The 14,256-nt window shown below is 38.0% G+C and overlaps 1 protein-coding gene and 1 long non-coding RNA gene across 3 annotated transcripts in view; both read left to right on the forward strand.

Annotated features, from left to right (window-relative positions):
- Window positions 1–14,256, forward strand: part of BRINP3 (BMP/retinoic acid inducible neural specific 3) — a 199,066-nt gene that overhangs the window by 56,886 nt on the left and 127,924 nt on the right. The window lies entirely within an intron of this gene.
- LOC132076563 (uncharacterized) lies at window positions 1,922–8,334 on the forward strand. 2 transcript variants are annotated; one of them, XR_009418942.1, is made up of 4 exons: window positions 1,922–1,999; window positions 2,208–2,496; window positions 3,165–3,212; window positions 8,212–8,334. It is a non-coding gene; the product is annotated as an uncharacterized LOC132076563 (long non-coding RNA). The 2 variants fall into 2 exon arrangements; XR_009418943.1 differs by lacking the exon at window positions 8,212–8,334 and adding an exon at window positions 3,329–3,411.

Here is a 14,256-nt window from a genome sequence, read left to right on the forward strand (position 1 = left end):
ATTTTCTGTTTCTGCACATACTTTGCCTGTTCTCCAGAAAACAAAGGAGTTTTTCCCAGGCAGCATTGATGACAGGGTTTTACTTCAAGAGCAGGTCCTGTGCTAGCTCCTTATCACTTTTTAAGATAATCTCTATGTTGATAAATGAATAAACACTAAAGTGTTTATCCCCAGTATGTAACTTCCATCTGTTTGAGGGAAGCACTGCAGGTTCACCCTGTCTCTTTTTTCTGTACTATTTCCAGTACTTATCAAGAGCAGTTTTAATTATTTCTAGCAATATATGTTCTGCGGACATTTACTGCTGTTAAACAATTTTTAGAGGACATTCCTATTGTTTTTCTTCCAGCCTGCATGAACAGTAAATATCCTTAGCAGAGCTGAAGTTCTCACAATCCCTTTCTTCCCCTAAATATTTTTTTCTAGAGCAGTTGATCTCCCCTTACAACATCATTATTTTTATAAATTCAGCTCATAGGTGTCTAGTTCCAAACACTGCAAGGGTTTTGTTGCCCACTCTCTGTGTTGCAAATAATTATTCTGTATTATGCACTCATTTAGAAAGGATTTCTTGCTTTATATACACTATCACTTGATATAATTTAAATTATTGTGATGATGTCTCTGGGTCTTCTTGAGAGCCAGATTTGATACCTTGAAACACAGTGAGTTACTTAGGCATGGCCCACTGAATTATTTTACACACTTGCATATAATATAATATAATATAATATAATATAATATAATATAATATAATATAATATAATATAATATAATATAATATAATATAATATAATATAATATAATATTTGTATATAGCTCATGACTGGAAATCTGTCTGGAAAAATTGCTTTCCTTCATAGCCTTACAATTATTCAAGAATACAAGCAGATAAATCTGTTATTCCCCAGCTGAATGAAGTTCTGAGCAATCTGCTCTGACCTCACATTTGGGCAGGAGTTGGACGAGATATATCCTGAGATTCCTGTGATCCTACTGACACAACCAGCACCTGTTCAGAATAAAATGTTGTGGATTTGGTTTTGATTTTTGGGGTTTTTTGTTTGGTTGGTTGGTTTTTTGTTTGTTTGTTTTTGTTTTTGTTTTGTGTTTTGGTTTTTTTTTTAGGAAAAAAATGAAGCCACAAATGCTCTGCAAGAGTGCAAGAGTTTAACACTTGAGTTATTTAATTATTTTCATTCTCTTTTTTTTTTTTTTTTTTTTTCTTTGTAGGAATATATTTTCCCCCCACTTTTTGTAGATTGCATATTGCTTAATTTTCCTCAGGTCTTTTCTTCAGTCTTTCATTTATGGATTACCAACAGTGCCAGACATACCTGTATGGGAAGGTGTGATGAATTTAGGATTAAGCTTTCATTACAAATGTGGTGGCAAATGTGTAATGTCTTGATGACCTCCCTTTAGGTTTTCATATGCAAAATTGTTCCCAAGTCTTGCAAAATTCTCCCATTTAAAAAATGTTATATTGCACAGAGAAATGTAAATTGACCTTATTGTAGGGGAATAGAATATAGGTAAATAAAGGTAGTATAGAAAGTAATCTTATCCCCTAAAGAGTTGCCGCTGAACCAATTACTAAAGATTAGGAGCAGGCCTGATGTTAACAGGCCACAGCTGTAGCCAATAAGAAGAGTGTTATAAAAGAGTGGATTGGTTGGCTGAGGGAAGAATTGGAGTCTGTTGGCTGCTGTAAGGACAAGGAAGAGTCAGTGCTTAGAGGAGATGACTACAGGAAACATCAAGGAGGTATGAAACTCTAGCAATATGGAACCCTTGCAATATAATGACCGTAGAACCTTTGCAATATAATGACAATGCCTAATGGCAAAGATAAAAAAAAAAAAGATTGTGAAAATCAGTGTGAAGACAGTGTTGCCATTTGCTGGGCCTGTGTTTGCTCAGACAGGGAACCCTCTGAACAGGGAGCTTCCGGATCTCTTCTTCTGTAACATCTCCACCCACCACTGGTCATTTGGAAGTAAGATTCAGAATTAATGTGTAAACAGTTTCTGCTTTACAAGATGAATTTTGTGCTGTGGTAACCAATTTCTGCCCCCCCCCCCCCCCCCCCCCCCTTTAATAGAATTTATTTTTCAAGTTTATGTCTTTTACTTTATGCTCATTATTTTGGCCATATCCTTTTTTCATCTGAGATTCTGAGTGTCTGTTTGTTGATCTTCTCTCAGTTCCCATCTCAGGAGTGGTGTGAAGGGTCTGAGCACATGGCAGCAGTGTGGTGTCCCACTCTCAGAATCCCTGGTTTGGAATGGTGCCATTACATGATATTTACCTGCATAAAATTTAAAGGAGTCTGTCTTCAGTAAAACCCATTTGCACCTGTGACACTGCCATTTCAATGTTTTCATCCAGAGGAAACCCATCTCTGGGGGAAATTGCTGTTTCTCAAGTGTCTCCACCTCAATGCTCAAAGCAAGCCCAGTGTGGAATTTTGGGTCACAAAGCAAGCTCCACCAGGTGATGATTTGCTTCCCAGCACATAGTTTGATTAGACTCCTTCAGTTTTGTGTTTGATTGATTCTTTTCACATTTGCAATAGGGAGGGAAACTATAATTTATTTACGTCTAGCTGAAAGAAAAGTGGAACTCAGATTTAAGGTATCAAAGGTCTAAACTTGAGAAAAGTCTCTGTTCCAGTGCCTGGCCACCCTCTGGGGGAAGGACTTTTCCTAAAACCCACCTAAACCTCCCCTGACACAGCTCCAAGCCCTTGTGCAGAGTTTTAAAGTTTTCTTTTTGAGTATTTATTCCAGCATACATTCCCCGTTTCAATGGTTTCAGAGTTGTGATGTTATAAAAATTAGATTATAACAAAATCCAACCATTCAGTGTAATATGAGGCATGAATCACAGGATCATTAAGGTTGGAAAAGAGCTCTAAGATCATCTAGTCCAACCTTTGGCTGATCACCGGAGTCATGCTATGAGATAGATTAAATACAACTCAATAAGAGACAGATAAAAGATTGTAAAGATCTTGGATAGCAAAGCTGATTAGATTTTCACATAACAAAAATACACCTAATGAAGTAATGTATTTAATTTAATGAAAATGAGGCTGCAACCATTAGGAGACTGGGCTTGTAGTTGTGAGCTGATCTTTGCTTCTTTATGTACTTCTATAGTTGTCATGACAGAGGCTTTACCCACCATACCCTTCTCAGCTGCAGCAGGTAAATACTGTTTTATTATCCCTTAAATTAAAAAATTGTAAATTTGGACCTGTATTTTACCAAAGCTGATTTCATATTCAGCATATTCAGGGTTTTTTTTTTTTTTTTTTTTACAGTCAAATTTATGCACTTTCTACTTTCTGGGGGTTTAAATATAATGAGTTTTAGAATCTCTTATTATAAACACACCAAATTATTCACAGGATAATGGATGGAGAGTGATGAATTACCAGAACATAAATCTGTAGCATTCACTCATGGTGGGAACTACAGAGGAATGGCAAGGCTGATTTATTACTTGCTGGTGTATCTATTCCTGTTTGTGAGTGTTAAAATTACAGTACATAGAAAAATTTAATTAAAGTTATTAAAATGAGAAAACTATTTTCTGTTTTCTATTCCATAGCTGTAAAAGTTTTTCATTTGCTCATAAATTTAGGGATAAGTGTAACATTCATCAAAGTGTAAAGAACAACGTTAGACATAGAGCTTATTGTAAATCTCATATTTCATCAACAGAAAGGATATGTGTCAGAGAGTGCAAGAACTCTGGGCTTTAGATAGCCTAGCACAGAAAGAAATCATATTTCATAACTATATCAAATCCTCATACAGACAAAAACATTAAATCCATTTGAATGTTAAAGTAATACATACAATATTGGCATGATGCTTTTATTTCCTGTTTGAGCCATGACTCTTCAGTTCATTGGAGAAGTCTCCTTGTGATAAATTTCAGAACTTCTTTCTCTACTGTGTTGTAAATCCTCCCAAAAAGCAAGAAAAACCAGCAGTATTTACTGGGAAGGAAAAATATATCCTTTATTTGATGCTCCAGCATGATCCACATCTAGAGAAGGAAAGACACTTAGAACAAAATCTTTCCAAACCTACCAAAACCACTTTTCTATCAAAGAGATCGTGGGGTGAAAAATGAGTTAAGAAATGGCTTTCTCCTTTCTTGATGGGTTTTTATTCTCTGTCACTTTATTTATTGATTTCTAACCTTCAAGCAATTTGAATGAATTTTGCAGTGAACCGATATGGAATCTCTCTGGAAACAGCAATGAGTTTTACTAAGAGAAGAGAAATATAATAGGCAATTAGGTCAGTTTTTGAAGTCTGAAGTAAAAGCCAGTCCAAGTAAGGTTTAGCTTCTCAGACAGTGCCCAGCTCTGATTGCTTATCCAGAGTTAAACTTCAGCCCAGACTTAGGGAATGTTTTGCCACTTCAAGAATTTTCAGCTCTACTTAAGAGCTGGAGCTTTTGTTCTCAGGGAGGGAATTTTTCTGCTGAGCCAAGGACATGAAGCAGAGTTTAAATTCAGAGCATTCTTCAGGCTGCCTGTACTCCTGGAAAGATTTATTAGCTTGTAGTACCAGCAGATAGTTAGCCAGACTGCATTGGCAGAGTTCCGTGGGGAAATGCAGCCCATGGACAGCCTGCAGAGGGTGAAAGTCATGAAAAGCTTGACAAATCCAGGCAAGATCAGTGAGCTGAACTGATGAAACAAGATCCTAACCAGTGATCAAAAGGCTGTGTGAGCTCCTAGCTAAAGGAAGGCACTTGAACAATTTTGGAATGTGTGTTCCCGTGGTGTCTGCTCCTTTGAAGCTCATGAGAGATCAAGGTGGTTTCCTTAAACATGTCATTTTAGCAGAGCAGAAGAGGAGCATTTCAATCCATCTGATAATGTCCCTTGAATCAATATACTCTATTTTTTTCCTTCTTCTTTCCTTTTAGATATTTCCTGTAGTTTAACCTTCTAAAAAGTCTTTTGGTCTTCACCAAAGGCTCTCCTTGTGCTTAGGGAAGAAAAATTCTTCATATTGGGATAAGGAGGAATAGGTCCCATAGGCAGCCAAGAGGAAAAGGGGGAAAAAATCATGTGAGTCTACAATAATAGAAAACATATATGGAAAGCATTTTGATTGACCCACAGCATTTCTCATCTGATGAAGTGAGGGTTTTGCTCAGATAGCGCAGCCGTGAGAAAAAACTGCCAAAAAACTTCACATGTATTGAGAAGAAACATTGACCTGTGTAGAGAAAGCATATTGATGCTTACTTTTATATAAAAAAAACATGTATATTTAAGTAATAAAACAGGAAGTTAAAAGGAAGTTGGGACAAGACACGTTTACCATTCCTGTTTCTTAGATGGCTGCAATGAAGCACTAAGGTCACACAAAAACTCTCTGGGGATTAAAATACTAAGCTATCATAGGCCATATATTGAACTCTTGTTTTACTACCATGATCCCTTCACTTCAATATTTAGAGCCTTTAAAGCAGTGGCAGGAACACACACTGTACACGGAATTCCACGAATCTTTCCAAGTAGGATGCATATCCCTGTTTTAAATGGTGCACTGTGCCTTGCAGGCAATCACCTGATTTCAATATGTTCATTTGAAGAGTATGCAAACAGCCTATTTAAATTCACAAAATGCTCTGTAGTTTTTGCAGGCCATAAAAGCAGTTTTATTTAAGGATAGTTTTGCATCATTGCTTGCTTGGAATAATTCTAACCTGAATATTTGGGTGCTTCTACATCATTATATGCTTGAGGAAAATGGTTAGTTTAGAGCAGTAGGATAACAGAAATGGAAATAAACTTGTGTATGTAGGAATGCTGACCAAGCTTTAGATCAGTAAGAGTACCTAAATTAAATTCAGACAGTGCAAGCTGCACACAAATGGTTCATTACCAACACAGAGATTAACAATTCTTTTTTCTTCTTTCCACAAGAAGAATTTAAAAAATCTGAGCTAAAACAACAACAAAATCAGCAGTCCAAGGCCTTAGGTAAGTTAGAGTTGCATGAGTCCACACAAATCTGCAATTAAAGATGAAGGAGAGAAATAATTCTTTTTGGTGTCATTTCTGTTTCATCAGTTTTGCCATTTTCCAAGGATAATGAGGGATGGACATGCTCTCCCAATAGTTCTGAATTAAACACCTGAAAAGGCAAGCAGAAAATGAGTCACACTGCTTTGTCAGATAACTGGACCTTAAATGGTGAATTCACACAGTCATAAAATAAGCTGGGATAAAATATTCATAGACAGCCCTTTGGGACAAAAGTTACCTTAAAAACAAAATTCTTGATGCATCCAAATTTCCAAACCACTAATGATACCTTCAAGAACAACACAGAAAAGCTGTAGTTTTCACAGAAATCTTCCTACAATGAATAATTATGTTTATTTCAACATAGCTTGTATTTTAATATCAGCCTATTTTAAAAAAAGTTGCAAAATAAGCCAGTTTTAGACTAGACACTGCTTGGTTTAACTTCCTGTTAGAGGTCATGACAGGGCTGTAGTAATTCAGGAGTAAATTATGAGCTTCCAGAGGGTATGCTGACTTGGAAGTGTTCTGTGCTCTGGCATTAATATGCAAATAAAAATATTTGTGAACATGTGGCAATAGAGAACTCCAAGGGCGTTGCCAGGATGTGCAGACCAGCAGTTAGAAAAGCAAAAATCTCAGCTCAACCTGGCATTGGATGTTAAAAAAATACAAGAAAAAGTCCATCAGGTATTGAAACAATAAGCAGGAACAGAAGAAAAATACAAGCAAGCCCACAGTTCAACAGGAGAAGTGTCACCAGCAAAGCTGAAAAGATGGAGGTTCTCAGCACATCCCTTACCTTCAGTCTTCACCAGACACTCTTGGACCTCAGTTTTTGGGAACACCAATCCAGGTCCATGCAAACAGACCCACCACCAGTGAAGGAAGATTTGTGTGTGAGCTGTTGAGGAGCTTGAGCCTTACAAATCCTGAGGATGTTAAAAGAGTTGGTTAGTGTAATTTTGAGGCTACACCCCATTATCTCTGAGGAGTTGTGGCGGTCAGGGGATGTCCCAGAAGGAAGTTAATGCCACTCCTACCTACAAAAAGGGCTTAAAGGAGGATTGAGGAAATTGCACATACATCAGTCTTCCTTTATGCCCTGGGGAAGTTAAGGAAAACCCTTACAGGTCAGGACAAATCTGTTCACTCACAAAAAAGCCAAAGGTTGTGCATGCAAGCAATGAAACAACAAGATTTTATTCTCTACTTCCCATCAGCAGCACACATCCATAATTCTTCTTTTTTGTGTACCACCCCAGAAATTTCTGCTAAGAGCTCGATTATGATACCCAAGTTTATAATGAATAATTAATGTCTATTTCATAGGTGTCTCTCTCACCTACAAATACATATTCTTGAAATCAAAACTCTACTGAGACAAGTAGTGTAAGTGTTATATATTTGATGGCAGTGAAAAAAAAGCATCAGGAAGTGTCTATCAGCTTTCTTAAAAAACTTAAGCGTGTGATATCAACACTGTTTTTATCACATATCCTAACACAACCCCATAAAAGCTATAACAAAGAAAATTAACTCCATCCCAGCCAAACTCAGTACAGAGAGACATGTGTCTCTTAAAATTATCAAAGAGCTATGGAAAATTTGTATTTTCTCTTTGAAATTGGTGGTTTATGAAGACCATCTGATTCAAAATATATGTAGTATAGACCAGCATCTATTTCATTAAACAGACATATATTGAGTGTGCTCATGGTTGCATAAGGCTTCAGAAGAAGTGAGGAAGATCAATACATGGATTTGTGTGGGAAAACTGGCCCGGTTTGGATTACAAGCAAGCTGAAGGTATTGACAACATATAAAAAGTAAATATGGTATAGGCTGGACACCATTTGCTTTCCAAGAGGAAGCTTCCTGGAATCTATATGGATTCCAGACTTGCTCAAATTATATTCATTTGGAGTTGTTTTCTCTCTGGAAAGGAAACATTTGATTTTAGGTGCATTCCTCAGCATTTTAGGATTGACTTTAGAAGACTGCTGTTCTCTTGCAGGGTTGAACTCAGCCCCTGATGGGGACTGGGGTGTAGTAGTGGGTCCTTGGGGCTGCTCAGCTGTAACTGCTGGGGTCAACTAATGAAGTATGTTTAGTTTTGATTGTCATTGTCATCCCTTCGACAGGGGAAGAACCAGTGCTGGAATATTCTGCTGAATTATCTGGAGTCTGCTTATGCTCAGAACTGATTCACACCAGGGTTTTTATAATCTCTTCACAAATTTTACTTGTGGGAGAAAAGTGGCTGGGAGAAGAAGCTCTTCAGTGAGACAATGATGATCAATGTCCTCCTAGATAGTTTTGTCCTGTTCTCGAAAATTGCTTTTAGCAGTGCACCTGATTCCAGCAGAGCCAGGCTTCAAACTGAGGCTGGGACCATGAAAACTTGATTATGTTGCACTTTTTAGTACAACCAACTCTGTTCTCTTGGCCTGGGGGCTGATGGGTGCTGCTGGTGTGTCTGAAGTACCTAATCATGCTTTGGAAAATCATTGGCAATGAGTTCCTAATTAATGACTGACCCAGCTGTAACTTAGGAAACATGTAAAATTGGGCATATCTTGAAAGCTGCTGCTGATGTCACAAGGCTGGATACATCAATATGTTGGTGCCATCAGGATTTATATTGTTTGTGCCAGAAGGACATTTCCAGATTGAAAATAGTCCAAATGGTAATGAATTGGAGGCAGCAGGTTTCATTCATTCCAAGACGAAAATAAAAAGGTAACTGATGTGATGGACAAGGATTATTTTCATGAAATAATACTTTCTTGGCTTCTTTGCTAGAGAAAACTTGCCTGAAAGCTTGAGAAACAGATGAAGTTCAAGGCTCTTCCCAGGTTTTGATTGTACTTATTAGTAAATGACTTTTTAGTAGGTTTTGTGACTCTGCTGAGACACAGAGCTGGTTTGTGCTTTACTGGTGACAATCCAGTAAAGATTTGCCCTGCTGCAAGCTCAGAACCCAATTATTGTAATCATTTTTTGCTGGATTATTGGTGAGGCTGGTCCACTGAGTCAGAGTTAGTTCCAAAGATTATATGATATTATTGCATGCATTTTTACAGGCAATTCAGCCCAGTTTGTGTGCTTCAGGGCTGGCAGCCATCAGTTTAAACTGCTGGGTTTGATTGTGAGAACTATGGGAGGTTTTGTTTAGGAATTTCCACGTCTTTACCTCATGTTCCTGTATCAACAACTGAACATCCATGATACAAAGCCTGTGCTACATGAGCTCACCATTCTGGAAATAGATGCATTTTTTTGAAATAAAAAAAATATAATTCATCTTCCTCTGGTGCTAAAAAGTACCCACCATGATTTTCCAACTTACCACCTCTTTAATTTTATAGTCTCTTTAGGATTTTTATGATTTCCTTACAGTTTTGATGATTTTAGAGAGTGGTGCTTAACAAATAATTTTTTGTTTGTTTTTATTCAGCATCTCAAGTACAAGTACCTTATTAAGAGGGAGAAATATTAGTTCAGGTATGCATAGAGATATGGCTATTTTGTATTCTTGTTCAAGCTTTGAAGGTGAGACTTTAACAACAAATTCTCCTGAAAAGCAAAGGAAAATCCTGTAAAAGCAACAGGGTTTTCAAGAATAGCATATCTTTCTCCATTAAAGCATGTCAAGTCTTATCTCAAGTGTATTTCTGAGTTTGCCACTTTCCATTCTTGTTCTAGTGTCACTGAATTAACCTTCTCTACACAGTATGATCTCAGAATCAAAAAGTTGTTAAGACCTTGAAGGTAAAACTCTAAAGATGTCATATGTCTTCAGAGAATTACTTGTCTGAATGAAGCTGTCTTCCTTTCTTTCTTTCAAAGAGAGGGAAAAGTACATTTTAAAAATACTGAGCTTCATAGTTGTGAATCCTGTCATTGTTCCATGATGAAACCAACTGATCAGCTATCCTGGAAAATAGGTTGTTCTCACATTAGCAGAAGCCTCCTGTTTCAGGCTGAGTCTATATTCACTGATGCTTAGAGTTACCTGAACTGCTCGTCTTGTTCTTATATTTTTTGCCTTGTGAAGGGGTACCAAAATGAAGAATTAGTTCCCAAAATTCTCTTTGTGCCCTCTAGCATTCTCTCTGCAGCTACTGTTACTACCCCAACTTAAGTAATCTTAAGGAATGCCTGGCTAAACCTCTGAATATTTTAAATCTAAGTCTTCTGTTGATGATAGAAATTAAAAATGTGCCCATTACTGCAGCACCTCTCAGTCTCTAATGCAGACAGCCTTGTATTACTTTGGCAAATAGGGTACCACGAGGAAGGACTTACAAAGGGACTGGCACTATTATACTTGATATATATGAAATTGTTTATTGCCAAAACTAGCTAAAACCACCCAAAATAAAAAGACAAAATAACTCAATCTCATCAGGCAACAAGGAATGTAGAAGGCCTGCTTCTTGAGATGGTTGAGGAAACACAGATAAGTCACTTTTTTTTCCTTTTAAACATTGGTGGGAACTCTGACAGAATTGACAACTTAGGAATTTCATCACTTTGATTTCTATCACTTTTTCACTCCAATTTCCCTTCCACTGTGAAACAGGAACTCCAACACTAGGTGCCACTAATGTGATTGTCCTGTTGGGTCACTAAATCCCCAAAACTGGGCTGAACAAAAGTTATTCTAAAACTTTGGTTTTTCAAGTCTGGGACTAAGTATTACCATTCACTTGCTCAGAAGAGAGGGAAAACAGGAGAGGAGCTCTGGCAGAAGAGATAAGATCCCTGACAGGAACCAGCTCTATGGAAGGCTGCACAGAGGCAAATAATTTGAACATTTTCTCCCTTGTATTAATGTTTTCTTCATGGTTTTTCCTGGAAATCATAGATTTAAAAATCTGATGCAAGGCTATTGAAATAAAGAAAAATGTATAAATTCTATAAATTGCCAGCTAGAAAGAAAATTTCTGCCTACATGAAAAGGGGACACACAATTAATTAATTACTTAAGTCCCATTATTCACAAAGACTGAAGGGTACTGAAAACACAAATTTATAACACGTTTCCTTGGAAAGGACATTTCAATGCCCAAGTGATTAAATATCAGCTGTGTAGAATTAAAAGACTATCAAAAGGTGTCAGAAGTGCTATCATGTCTCCTGGGGAATGGATGTCTTACAGTTTTGGGCCTCTTCTGAGCAGATGTCTAACAAAGTGATCCCAATATTGACTGCGCCAGCTAAGGAAATATTTGCAGAGCTCTGAATCAGAAAGGAAGGATTACAGGTTTTCATGCCCTGTGATGTGCTCAGGTGATGACACATGCAGCAACAACCTCTTTTTCTCTGTATTTTGTCATCCTTGAATTCCTACAGTGAGTCAATAGCATTTATCACATCTTTTTCTTGACCTGGGCACCTCTATTCCAGTATTTGGTCTGTCTCCAAAACACACAACTCACTTCTTGCAGCTGAAGGTTACTTTTGTAAAAAATCAATTTGTATGTTGAGATCTTGTGCCCATAATAAAGGTTGGTCACAGGAATGGGAAAAAATTCAACTGAGGATTAAAGCTGGCTAAAGCACGATCCATATTCCTGAGAAATGATATTGTTGAGCATTCCCTTGCAGCCCAAAGAAAAATCTGTAATGCTGGGCATTCCTACACCTGTGGGCACAGCACAGCAGTTTGGCATGAAGGTGAAAGGTGCAGCTGAGCCTTAGGGTGGGTTCAGAGCAGGGTCAGGCCATAGTGTCTCCCACAGCTCCTTTTCCAACACACACAAGCCCAGGGCTGCACTCAGCTGAGGGGCTTTGAGCAGTGGCTCCTTGCCAGTTTATTCTGCTCAACTAAATTCTTTCATGGCTGACTTTCTTCTCCTGCCAGAAATGGTAGAAGGGATTTGAAACAGAATAGAAAAGAAGCTGATCCCGAATACTGTGGTTTATTTTATTATTGTGGTTGATTGAAAGAGACAGAAAGCTTCAGTTTGGTTCCATTCTCCCTACAGCACTCACCCACCCCACACCCCCAGTCCAAAACACTTTTTTATTATTTACAAGTGATGCACATCATAATTATCAGTTTATTTGTTAGAGACTTGACCTAGTTGAGTTGAAAAGCTGTTTTCACTTGCACAGACAAGCAGCACCACCCTGGAATGCTTATGGAAAAATCTGGTGTATAGAAATGTTCTCACTGTAAACATTTTTCTACAAGAAACAACTAGATCAAAACTGTAGGCTTCCAGAAGATAAAACAGGCCTCAACTGTTTCAGTGTAGGTGTTGTAAATATGTGTGGCTACTTTTTGATGCAGGACTACAACCACATCTACAGGAATCTTCATTATATAGTTTAATGTGCATGGTGGGGCTCAGATGAAGGCAGGACTTGAACACCTTGGAGGTCTTTTCTGTCCTTAATGAGTCTATGAAGTATGGGAATGAAGCAGTTATTTCTTGGAGTCAAAAATCAAAATATGGTGGAAGTATTTTTACTGCTATTTAATGGAATGTTTCTTCCCTCCTGCGAGGTGCAGCATTACTGAGTGTGCATTTTCAAAATACAAAAGTCATGAACACGGACTGAGCTGCTACTTTTGACAGGATAAAAGCATTTCATCTTTAAATTAATTTAAAATTGATCACCATGTGCCTAAGAGTACACAGATACAAATCCATAGCTTAGAATACAAGCAGACAGTGTTCCTCCAAAGGGAGAATTCTTTAAGTTCAAAGCTTTGTCCAGCTGGCTGAACCAAGAAGAGCTTTCTTTTCCTCATTGCTGTGTGCCATGTTTTATTCAAGTCACACTTGCACAGAACTTTCACAGTATTCCCTTGTTGTGTGAGATAATTTACTTTCAGCTTGATCTTGAGTAACTGGCCAGAGCTGGTTCTGTTCATCTGTGAAACAGAAGGTGTTACATCAGTGCTGGAAGTGCTTATGGAATGCAAACACTGTGGAAATACCACCAGAAATATGCATGCATGAGAGTATTAGCACTCTAATTTTCAGCTGGTGAAGAATTCCATGTGAGCTTTTCAGGTTTTTTGAGCAAGGGGAAGTTGTGTTTGCTTCCTAGCAAATTCTCAGGTGTGTACAAATGAGACAGGGTTAAATTATATTGCAGAATATATAAGTTGTCACTATTTTACAGTGAAGCAAAATTAAAATTGTAACTGTTCAGCATAGCCTATGTGGAATTGGCTGGTGACATAGCTTTGTGATCTCCTTGCTTAAGGCAGTAGGACTCTGCCCAGTGTGTTGTTTGTTAAATCAAGTGTTTGGTTTTGATTTTCTTTTTGCTAATCTTTAAGCACAAACATGTACTTTATTCACCTCAAGGGGTACCATGAAAATTCCCCAACAGTCCTCTTAATTTAATGTGATAAGAGAGGAATGAAAAGACAGACTTATGATGCCAAATTTCTGCTATGGATTTTGTCCTTTTTCTTTTCTTTTCCTCTTATAACTGAGAGAGAGAAGGCTTAGCTTAAATGTTAGGAAGAAATCCTTCCCTGTGAGGGTGAGACTCTGGCACGGGGTGTCCACAGAAGCTGTGGCTGCCCCTGGATCCCTGGCAGTGTCCAAGGCCAGGCTGGATGGGGGCTTGGAGCACCCTGGGATTGTGGAAGGTGTCCCTGCCCAAGGCAGGGGTGGCACTGGATGGGCTTTGAGGTCCCTCCCATCCCAAACCCTTCCGTGATTCTATGACACCACTCATTAATTAAATTCCACTGCCTTTCTTGCTCACTGTCCACATCACAGCTTATGATATTTCTCATCATAAAAATTTGCTACCTCTTCTTCTCTTGCCCTGCTTTCTCATTTTAATCTGCTTTGGGTCTTATCATCAGAGCCTTCATCTCCAGTGGCTCATCTTAGATTGAGGTTTTCTTTGAACTTCTGCCTTTGTTTCTCATAACAGAAGATTTGGGGTCATATTCATGAAAATGTTCCTGGCAGTGGGGGGCACAAGCTGATCTGCATTAGGAAGAGAATCTGGAACTTATTTTTTTAATTCGTGGAGAGAGGTTTTATACAGTTCTATGTAATCTGTGTTGGAAAAGGGGAAATGAGCCCCTGTTGATTTTATAGAGTTATATCCAAACTGAAGTTCAAAAGGGAGAAAAAACTTCCTGAAACTAAAGCAAGAGAGTTTCATGTGTAAAACAATTTTCAGTGATGCAATTTGAAATA

This window comes from Ammospiza nelsoni, chromosome 9 (assembly GCF_027579445.1).
Source record: "Ammospiza nelsoni isolate bAmmNel1 chromosome 9, bAmmNel1.pri, whole genome shotgun sequence".
Lineage (NCBI taxonomy): Eukaryota > Metazoa > Chordata > Aves > Passeriformes > Passerellidae > Ammospiza > Ammospiza nelsoni.